This window comes from Rhodnius prolixus, unplaced genomic scaffold (assembly GCF_049639745.1).
Source record: "Rhodnius prolixus isolate KJV_2025 unplaced genomic scaffold, Rpr scaffold_2, whole genome shotgun sequence".
Taxonomy (NCBI): domain Eukaryota; kingdom Metazoa; phylum Arthropoda; class Insecta; order Hemiptera; family Reduviidae; genus Rhodnius; species Rhodnius prolixus.
Genome location: NW_027411592.1, coordinates 32,806,550 through 32,817,391, shown reverse-complemented (window position 1 = coordinate 32,817,391; position 10,842 = coordinate 32,806,550). Strand labels below are relative to the sequence as shown.

The following is a 10,842-nucleotide window of genomic DNA, read 5'->3' as shown; positions in this document are numbered from 1 at the left end:
ATCATTTAGACTGGATGACCTTCGGTCAAGTTCTCTCTGGTAATAAAGTTTCGTAATAGATTACGGCATTGAGTCTCGCGACTATCTAACTCACGTGATATTTTTGCCATTTTACTATCGAGAAATTATACTAATGATCTTTATTACAAAATTATCTAATATGGTAAAAAAACAATAAATGGAATGAACAGCCATTTCTGTTACACACCTGGTTTAATATCCATTAGGGATCATTTTGATTACATTAACGGTTACAATAGTTTAATATAAAAATAAAAAAAAAAATTAATGTATTAGGTTGAAGGGCGGTAGTATCCTGTACCAAGAAGCGTAAACTCCTACTGGCTGTCTAGAGATCTTCTTTTGTCTGGAGTCTCTAACAATCCTTTGGTCGGTGAGAGATATTGAGAAAGACATTGCCATTGGTCTCAGATGTGGACGCTCTTGAAATAAATACAATATTTCTTCAAAAATGGCCTTATCAATTTTCATTTAACGATGTATATTTATTGTAAACGTGCATGTCTATAAATTTCATTAGAAACATTTTATTGAGGGTAAAAAGGGCTGGATATGCTTAGCCCTAAAGTTCTACTCTAGTAGAATGAACGCTCCTGATGAACGCCTACATGATTAAGGATGGGTAAAAGTGGTTTTCTAAAATTCCGAGTTTTTGGAAAAATCAATTAACTGGAAGAACCACTCACTTATTGAGATTTTAATTTATTTGAAAAATTTTGCAATGAAAACGCGTTGGGGGAATCAGGGAGTTGGTAAAGGCTGGAACTTTGGGAATTAGTGTCACATGAGTTCACACTTTACTTTTCAGTTAAGAATTGTATAGAACAGCGTTTCCCAACTTGTGGTACGCGTACCACCAGTGGTGTCTCAAGATATACAAGAAAATATAATAGCACATTTAACAAATATAAAATTGTCGGAGTCTTTTTCAAAACCAAAAAACAGAAATGATAATTGGATTTCAAACCCCTTCTATAAAGAAAATTTAGGAAAAACTACATCATTATTGATGAAAGATAAAGAAAATTTAATAGAATTTTTATGTGACAGAACTTAATAGATAACTATTTAAAAAACCTGCTTAAAGAGACTGATTGTAATGAGTAAGCTCTATCTAAGCAACATTATTAAATTTAATTAGTACTTACAGGTAGTTGAATGTCTAAAAGAATCTAATTTAGAAGAATTTGGGCATAAATATAACAATCCTAAAAGAAGAACTTGGTAAAGTAATTAATAATTTTGAAGAAAAAAATATGTACGCAATTTTTAATTATTTAAAAAAAGTTTTAAAACTAAGATCTTACACTTTACTAAGTTTATAAAATGAACATGAACTTGAAACCCCTTTGTAACAGATACATTGTATCTCTATACAAATAAAGATAATAATAATAAAATAATACACTCGGAATAACAAATTTCACGAAATACTAACCTTTTAATGAAGTGGTACAATTTAACATGATGTGGTACGCGAGCCAAAAAAGGTTGGGAAACGCTGGTATAGAACATTGATCCCTTAAAATTATTTTAAAGTAAAAAAATAATTTATAAAATCAAACTAACAAGAACAAAAAATGCAGAAAGATGCGAGAAATTTATTGTGAATACCAAAAAGGGTGACAGTTTTGAAAGTTAGGCTGAGCCAACAAATAAGAAATATTGAAAATAACTGATACTTAAAATTTGGAAGGCATTGACTAAAATATCAAATGAAATTTAGCTCTGAAAACCACTTTTTTTGGGAGCTGCTTATAACTTCAGGAACTCTATCACTTAGTCGGTTTCCAGAAAACTATTTAATCTAGGAAGAGCTATGCAGGATGGAGCCAATAAAAACTCTAATCCTAGACACAATTATTTCCTACACTCTGTTCAGTATATGCCAATATTTATTCTTGAATACATCACATTGATTAATGGAATTTAAATTCACTTATTACATTTTTAATTCACAAATATTAAAACAGAGTGTTGCTCGGGTGTCTTTCTCGATGTGAAGCAAGCCTTCGATCGGGTGTGGCACTCAGGCTTGCTCTGGAGGCTTCCGCTCTCTCACTTCCTCATCTTGAAGTCCTATTTGTCTGATCGTTATTTTCAAATTCAAATCGGAACATCGTATTCAGCTGAACATCGCATTGAAGCGGGCATTCCTCAACGAAGTATCTTAGGACATATGTTAAGACATACCAATCCATCCTGAAACTATCCTCTTAACTTATGCAGATGATACCGCTATACTTTCTCCTCACATTAATCCGGTAACTTTACACAGAAACCTTCTCTTGAGGAATGGTTTAAAAAATGGAAAATCAAGTTAAATAAAACCAAATCCCAAAATATTACTTTCACTCTCCGCCGCATCACTCTTCCTCCGATCTTCTATGACTCAATTCCAATTCCTTCTGCCAATGTTGTCCGTTATCTTGGGCTGTACTTAGGCAAAAGAATGACTTGGAACCCGCACTCACGACTTAAACGAACTGAAGTTAACAGGCGTTATCGACTACTTAAAAGATTGCTAGACCAACGATCAAATCTTTCACTTGATAACAAACGACTGATTTACAATTCTATTCCAAAACCCACCTGGACGTACGTTATTGAACAGTGGGGTTCAACGAAACGCTCCAATCTTCAACGAATTCAATCTCTTCAGTCTAAAATTCTCCGCACTATCGTTAACGCTCCATTTTACGTTTCAAATCTAACACAGACTTGGAAATTCCGTTTGTAAGTCAGATTGCACGAACTCGCTATAAAAGTTTTCATCAGAACTTCATCACTCACAATCCAATCCTCTTGTCCACCATTTATCATCTCATCACCATCCAGATCATCCTCCTAGACGATTATATCGTCAGTAGCCTCGCGATTTTCTCTCTTCTAAAGAGAGTAGCTAATCCTGGAGACGACTTAGGGAGTGTTATCACTGGGTAACTTCTCCCCTCAATTAGTGAGTTTGTAGTGGTATCAGTTATTGTCATTGTTACTAATATTGCATCTAGCGCTGGTGTAACTTAACAAATAAATTAAAAAAAAAAATATTAAAACTGCAGACACTATAAGTTTTTCTACAATTAGTAATTAATTCTTTCGTAAACGTTAAACAAAGCTTGTTCATCAAACGCCCTTATTATGTAATTTTCGTTAAAGGTTCACATACTAAGAATGGCAACTTTTTGATAAACCAGGTAACCAATTAAATTTATTTTTAAAAAAAAGCATCCAGAAATTCAAGTACAAAAATTCTCATATCTTATATTTTTATGAGAAGCCAAGTAATGATAGCTTGCTTGCATAGATCAGCCCCCAGTCGTTGTAACCCTTCTTTACTGACGATTACTATGTATTACTATGAGTAATGGACTGTAAAATTAATTAGAAAAAAAAAAGTTGATATCTAAAGTTCTGGCTGACAAATCAAATTTAAATTAATTAAAGAAATTATTCAATTGAAAGTATCACTGTTTAGGTCCTTGAAAATTTAAAAACACACATCTAATAAAAAATGGTAAAAAAGTTCCTGTTCTATAAAATATATGAAAAAACAAGCTAGAGAAAATTCCAATTCCTCCAGTCGGTATTTATTCTTAGCATTAAAAAAAGGCGTGTCTTGTATTATTAAAAAATATAAATTAATGTATAAAAAATAGTTCGATAAATTTACAAGCTAATTAGTGTATGATTTTTTTTTCCTTTTTTGTAGACTTTTGATTGACATTGAGTCCTGCAGTGATCAGGTTTTATAGAAATTTTTTATATTAAATGAAAGAAGAATTTTTAAAGAGATAAAATAAAGCTTTCCTTGTCAAATCTCGAATCCTTTGTTTTAAATTTGTTTAATTTGGCGGAAAAATAGTTTCATTTTTTTTATATTGCACTAGGCCTTAGTATTTATATTTATTTTCTATATTAGGCCGGATGTTATTATTGCATTTTTTATATTAGGCCGGAAATGTATTGACTTAATTTTTATGCTAGGACTGATTTGTTTTTACTTTTCAAGTAGTACATGTTAAGTAGAGAGCCATTTCTCCTTAAATAATTTTAATAAATCTTACCTAAGGATGATAGTGCTAAAAACTCTGAAGATCATTTGTATTATAATTTCTATTTGGAATATTATTATTTTATGGTATTCAATGACATTTAAATGTTTTATATATTTATTTCCACATATTGCAAAGTACCACTAAACCTGTTAAAATAAAAAGGCGGCAACTACCTACTTTATTTTAATATAAATCTATTCAATTTACTAACCTATTGTATTTAAAATTCTTTTTGAAAAAAATATCTTTACTTCAATAAATGAAATTTTCATTTGTTTCAATAAAATTAAAATATACAATTTATTTCGGACAGGCTGAAGAGCCACAAAATTTAGATAAAAGAGCCGCATTTGCCGACCCCTGAAGTAGCCTAATGCTTTGAGTTACCTCGCCCCACACTGCTTATTTCTTGCCCTACCTTTATGACAGATTCCTTCCAAGTTCATCTAATCCCAAGAGAAACTGGTTTAGTTTATTCATGGCCACTACATGCATTCATGAATTCTCATTTTTCATTCATGTATTTTTCTTTTTTTTAATCACTGATTTGTGCGTGAGCAGTTGAAATATCCATTAAAGTAGGCCTTAGCAATGATGTTAAACAGACTAATAAATAATGATTAAAAATGATAATGTTTTTTTGGATCTTTAATAGAGCGTTTAGAAGTTACTCGACCTCTGTATTTTCATAATTTAGTTGAAAATGAAAAATTAAATTTAACAATTGGCTAAAACAATTAAATAGTTATTAAACAATTTATTATCTTGTTTGAATCGATTTTATGAATATGCAAATCAACTGACTTATCTAATTACTGTAAACTTCATACTATACAGCGTACAAGTTTACAATCTTTAAAAGTAGTAAAGAAAAATCGAGATTATAATAAAAATGAGTGAGACTAATCATTTCCAGCTCAATGGGCAATAAGAGAAGAGAAAAGAAGGGCACAGAACTGGGTAACGATGATTTTTCTCAGGAGGCGGCTAATTATTTTTGAATCGAGGAAACAATCTGAATATTCTCATACTTTTATTTTTCACTTCATTCTACGATTTTAATAAGGAATGTTTGTTTACAAGGTCTGTTTGCTTTGTACAGAACTTTTAGTAAATGTTGCTTTTAATGACCAATTTGTATTAACTTGGATTTTTTTTTCATCAAAGAACAAATTACAAGCTAATTTAGAATTAGAATTACCAATAATGTACACAAAATCATTGTTATATTTTTGGTTAGAATGAGGACTCAGCATGTAAACATTTATGTATTTGAAAATCTATATGGTTTTATTTCTATTCATTACATAAACAATAATAAATACATAACAAGCAGACTTTGACCTTATCAAAGTGGAGAACAAAGTATGCATTATATAACACTGTTAACATTAGCCAAAATAAGCGCCGAATAAAACTCGGGTGGGACCAATCATTTGACCTCGTGAATTACTTTTTATAACTAATGTAGTGCGTAAATTCTTCTGGTTTGAGAAGTTTTTATTTTTATTGCTCTTATAGGAAGAGGTATCTATCGCTTTCGAATCGGTTTTTTAGCTATTCAGTGTTCAATTCAACCCACTGTATAAGGAGGAAACAAGGTAATCGATTGCTCCATTTAAGTAGGGGAAAAAAGTCACAAAAATGCAAAATCACTCGAAATTATGTCAGCATACAAGATTGGCAATTTTTTTTTGCAATTTTCTCACATATAATTCAAACGATCTTCTTCTACCTTTGCAAACTGTCAAAATGGTCTGAAATGCTCATTGCTACCTTTTCTCGAAGATATTGTCTTTTAATGAGTCATTTACTGGATCATGTCTAAAACACTGTTCCGTGTTGAAGTAACATCATTCTGGTACATTAAGTGCCTGCCCAGAAAGTTTTTTACTATTATCTTTGATTTTACCCAACATAGCACGCATGCGTGCATGGAATCAAAGAAATTATCCAGGGCTGAAGGCCTAACCACATTTTCAACTTTCTTTTATTGGAGGTAGATTGCATTAAATCCTACGAGGGTTGGTCAGAAACCTAGGCCAATGTGACACAGAGGGTCCATCTTGCACCTCCTCCACCCTCACTGTTTAATTAGACTTGAGGAGTCTGGTAAGGGACTCAGAGCAAAGTACTAAGGCTTGGATTCTTCTGCATGAGCCGAACCCTTGTGCCTAACTAGCCCTTCAGGTAGACACAGTACCTGCAGTGTCGTTATCTTTTCTTCCTGACAGAACCTGCACTGTCTGTTCTCTTCCAGGCCCATACCAGCATGCATTTCTTCAGTCTACACTGACTCGTGACGAGGCTTAAGATCAACCTTTTCGAAAGACTTTTCGCATGACTCTGCCCTGGGTTTTCCCCCCACCACTTCTGGGACTTATTATGATCCATTCATAGTCTAAAGGCCACGATGATAAAGTATTTTACTGTGCCACAAAATAGGTTCTATGAGAACTACGCAGGACACTTCCCGGGCCAAGCGATCCGCTCATTTCCCCTGAATTCCGAATGTCCGTGCACCCAGACGAGAAAGTCATTTTAGCAACTCCCACTTTTTCCTTTACCTAGGAAACTATCCTGTCAGAGACTAAACCAAATATCGGATATACCTAAGTTCCTCGCATTTGCACCTCTGTGACTGAGCTATCCATTTAACAGCCCCTCTTTGGCAACTCTGGCTTCACCGTTTCTACATTACATGATTAGAATCTGGATGCCCTTCATTAAATCAATTGATAAGAAATACTGTTACAAAATCTTCCAGTTTTAAGAGGGAATATTATTGAAAGGTGGATTTTAGTCAACAGGTTAATAAAGAAAACAATAACTTATGAATGGTAAACTGTGTACTGAGAAAAACCGCCATGGTTTGTGCTTGTTTAATGCCTCAGAAAAAAGATAAGTGTTGCAAGCAGGTCACGATCAGATCATGCACTATAAGGCACACCTTTTAGTAAAAGAAGTACGAACAAGTGTGATGCTTGCCAGGCTGTAGACGATATCCACCAAATCTTTATGTCTTGTATTAAGCAAATGGACAGAGAAGTATCGTTTTCGATCAATTGTACCACATACTCGATCCTCAATTTAACTTCGGAAAACAATTTTCTTTCCAATATAATTAACGCCTGCATTTGAAAATTTATTATCTTGCAAAAAATTTCAGTATGTTTTTTCGTTCCTTATGCGATGTAAACTAACTTTTCTTGCTTTATAGGGAAATAAAATGGTTTGAATGGAAGCAGGTCCCTTTCTGTAAGTGTTCTGCTTTCAGCCAATTCACTGTTTTTATTATTCTTTGACCTAAGTAGTCACTTTGAAGACTGGAGTGTTTGTGATTGAAGAAAGTGTTGCTTGGAAGAGGATAAAGTTAATGAGAAGGCTTTAACTCTACAAGTGCTTGATGCGCCTTAAAAATAATTAATTGAAGTTGATTAAGATATCTAAAAAAATTAGATTACTGAAGCTGTAATAATGGATAAGTTAACAAACTGAGGGGAGAAATCACTGTTGCGTGTCAGATGGTGCAGTGCTGTTTACATTCATCATTAGACACTCTCCTAAGAAAACAGTACTTTGTTAAAATATAATAAATGTCAGATCAATCACCAGAATATTTTTTAAGAATTGAACATTAGAAGCATTCTCATTTACTGCGAGAAATTAGTCTATTAGAATATAATATTCTTGTTCATATTGGATTACCTTTCTTTTTTTGAATAGACCAATTTCTCAGAAGGTAAATTAAATAAAAACTCCAATTTACATATCATATATTTAAATAGAATTGAAGGATTGGAAGAACTGTGTTTTCCTTTCAATCTATTTTTGATTATCAATCATTTTCAGAGATTATTTCGACAGGTGTACAGGAAAATTTGACCACTTATTTTGTCCACTATTTTGTCAGTGCACTATTTCTCTTGAACTACTCTTGATCACACAATGGTCTTTTGGAGAAGTAACGCAACATCAGAACATTCGTGAACTCTGGTTTTGAACATTACGTTACTATCTCCAAAAGTAAACGAAGCCTAACAGATGCTTTTTAAGTGAAAACAAATTTTCTCCACCAAGTCCTTTTGAACCAATCTCTGAAAATGGATAGAAATCTGAAACCAGTCAAAATGAAATAATATAAGGCTGAACAACAAATAGCTAGAAACAACCTGACAAAACTTGGATTTTTTTTTGTTTTCGATTCTACCACAAGTCTGTAAATGACTTCAACCTAAGAATTTAATTGAACTTAACTTATTCAGCCAAGTGAATCAGATCTACGTTGAAACCATTGTAACTAATTTCTAAAAAAACACTTTTTCCTTACCAATAGCTTCATTAATTTCCCATGAGAAATCAGAATCCTTATCATGATGCATGAAATAAGATTATCAGATTAGGTACCCAGAGTTCATGTATTTATTCAAAATTATAAACAACCTGCTGATAATACTTTTTGGCAGATTTCCAGACAATTTGTTCCAATTCCAATGCAAAAGTAAAAATGATATTTGTGATTACCTGTTGCAGAAAGTACAGGAGAGCCATGTGCGAGTTCAGACATTCAGAGTTATGTTTTGGTTGCAGCCTGCAGTTAAGTCCGGTAAGCAAAGCTATGTATAGTGTTGAAAGTGCATTAGAAACAGAACAATAAATTATACGTATGGCTGTAGTTTTAGACCATATTCTTTTTGATGGAAATAGCTATTTCTATTACAACAAAAAGTTCAATTTAAAGCAAAACAAATGCTTTATCCAAATCGGCATCAAAACTATTGATGCATTTGTTTGTTCATTCAGTGTAAAAGCAATGTGATTTTGACATTTCAGTGCTCAAAACGATTTGTAAAGCAAAGCATATACCGAGCCCCTATTGATTTAGGGTAAGGTAATTGATGAAAATAATACTAGTAGTAACAAAATATCTGACCAGAGATTGAAGTAACAGGACACTGGATGCTGGACAATCTCCATTCCCACCCACAAAATTAATCAAGAAAAGTTACTACAAATGCCCCTCCAAATCATTGCAGTAATCTATCAATAAATATGTGTATTAAAACATTTCTTTAATAACAATTTTTGGAATTATAGGTATTTTGGGGTCAATGTGCTTTATGTAACCCACTACAATTTGATCAATGCAAAATAACTGGCGAGGTTTTTATCCGTACATGGTATGCTTCATCAATTCTTTGACTTATAAACAAATTATTGTGTTTATTAACCAATAATTTAACCAATTAACAGCACCATCAAATTATAAAATAAATGAAAATTGCAATTTTGAACTACATTTTATCTTATAGTTTTTTCCAACCATGGTTCGCTTCCAAACAGACGAGATTTACCAGTCATACTCCTGGCATGCTGCCATAATAATAGTGTATAGTGGGGGTAGTAGAATACTTTTACGCCTTAAGTATTCTTACTTTTATTCTGAATACTTACTTTCATTTCATTACCTTTCATTATTTGAATTTAAGTATCAATTAGGTGTTCAAGTTTTAAGTAATTAGAGGACATTATTTTTAATACTGAAATGTGTTATTTAAAAATCTTTATCACCTAAAGATTATTATTAATAACTATTTTCCATATAAAAACTAGTCCAGATTCGCAAGTATAAAAGCTGACTAGAAGTATAAATACCCTTGCAAGGTGAACTAGAGCCCCCGCGTTGAACTGTTACGTAGCAGTTATTTCTAGTTTGAATTTCTTATCCACAATTAAAATATTTTCTTTTGAATAATTTAAAACTTAACAGTATAGTATTTAATAATTTCCATATCTTTAATGATTAGTTCTTTGGCGATTATAAAGTGTTCAAGATTCATAAATTAACTGAACAGGATCCAACTTGGCACAAGTTTTATTTATTATTTTATTTTGTGAAAGGTTTCATATACAAAAAGCTGGGTAAAATAAACTTAACAAGTCCAAACAGAATTCTGTCATTTAGCAGTGAATAAAGATTTGGTAAATAAATATTCAAGCATATAAACATTTTAATAAGAAGTATTGAATCTCTTCGATTTAGCAAAAAGAATAAACGAAGAAAAATTAATTGATATATTTAAAAATTAAGTAGACCTCTATTTTTAAGCATTTTCTAATATAAATAGAAACTCGCTTCATAATTAAACAATCCTTTGGTTCTAAGAGAGTAAATTATGCATTTAAGTAGTATTTTTGTTAGGTGATAAGCTGGACAAATGATCTTCCATGGAAAATATAATACTAAAATATAAGAGAAGTTCTTGAGTGTTTGAAATATTCTTATGATGAAATTTTGCATACAATTTTTAATTAGGCGATGTGCAACTTAAGCACGAGCTCTCAGTGGTTCAGGATACCAACAGTGCACATGATTGTCTATAATGGCAGAACTCTGCTCGCCGATTGTGTCGCTAACCATCTTAATTTAAAAAAAATGAACAAAAGTTCATAATTGATGCCAATTTTGGGGGTAACATTAGAAGATCAATAGATTTCAATGAACGTAATGGGAGTAATCAGTGTACGATCACGACATTCCCCAGGGATCTAATTCCATCTCTTCAATATACATTCATCAATACCATATTATCGAAGAGAATTGGATTATTCTCGTTTTTAAAATTTTCTGGAAAGTTATTGCTACGATTTGTCATAACATTTTCCCCGGAAAGTTCATTTAAGGGCGTTTCTTGACGTAGAGTTGGCGTTGTCTGAGGAGCTGTCTCCTGTCAACCTTGTCCTAAACGCGGATAGTGTAGTT

The 10,842-nt window shown here is 32.3% G+C and overlaps 1 long non-coding RNA gene across 1 annotated transcript; it reads left to right on the top strand.

The window, feature by feature from the left end:
• The first annotated feature begins 5,432 nt into the window (after positions 1 to 5,432).
• LOC141449494 (uncharacterized) lies at positions 5,433 to 9,358 on the top strand. The gene is made up of 3 exons (XR_012455554.1): positions 5,433 to 5,680; positions 8,613 to 8,685; positions 9,177 to 9,358. It is a non-coding gene; the product is annotated as an uncharacterized lncRNA (long non-coding RNA).
• Positions 9,359 to 10,842: the final 1,484 nt, after the last annotated feature.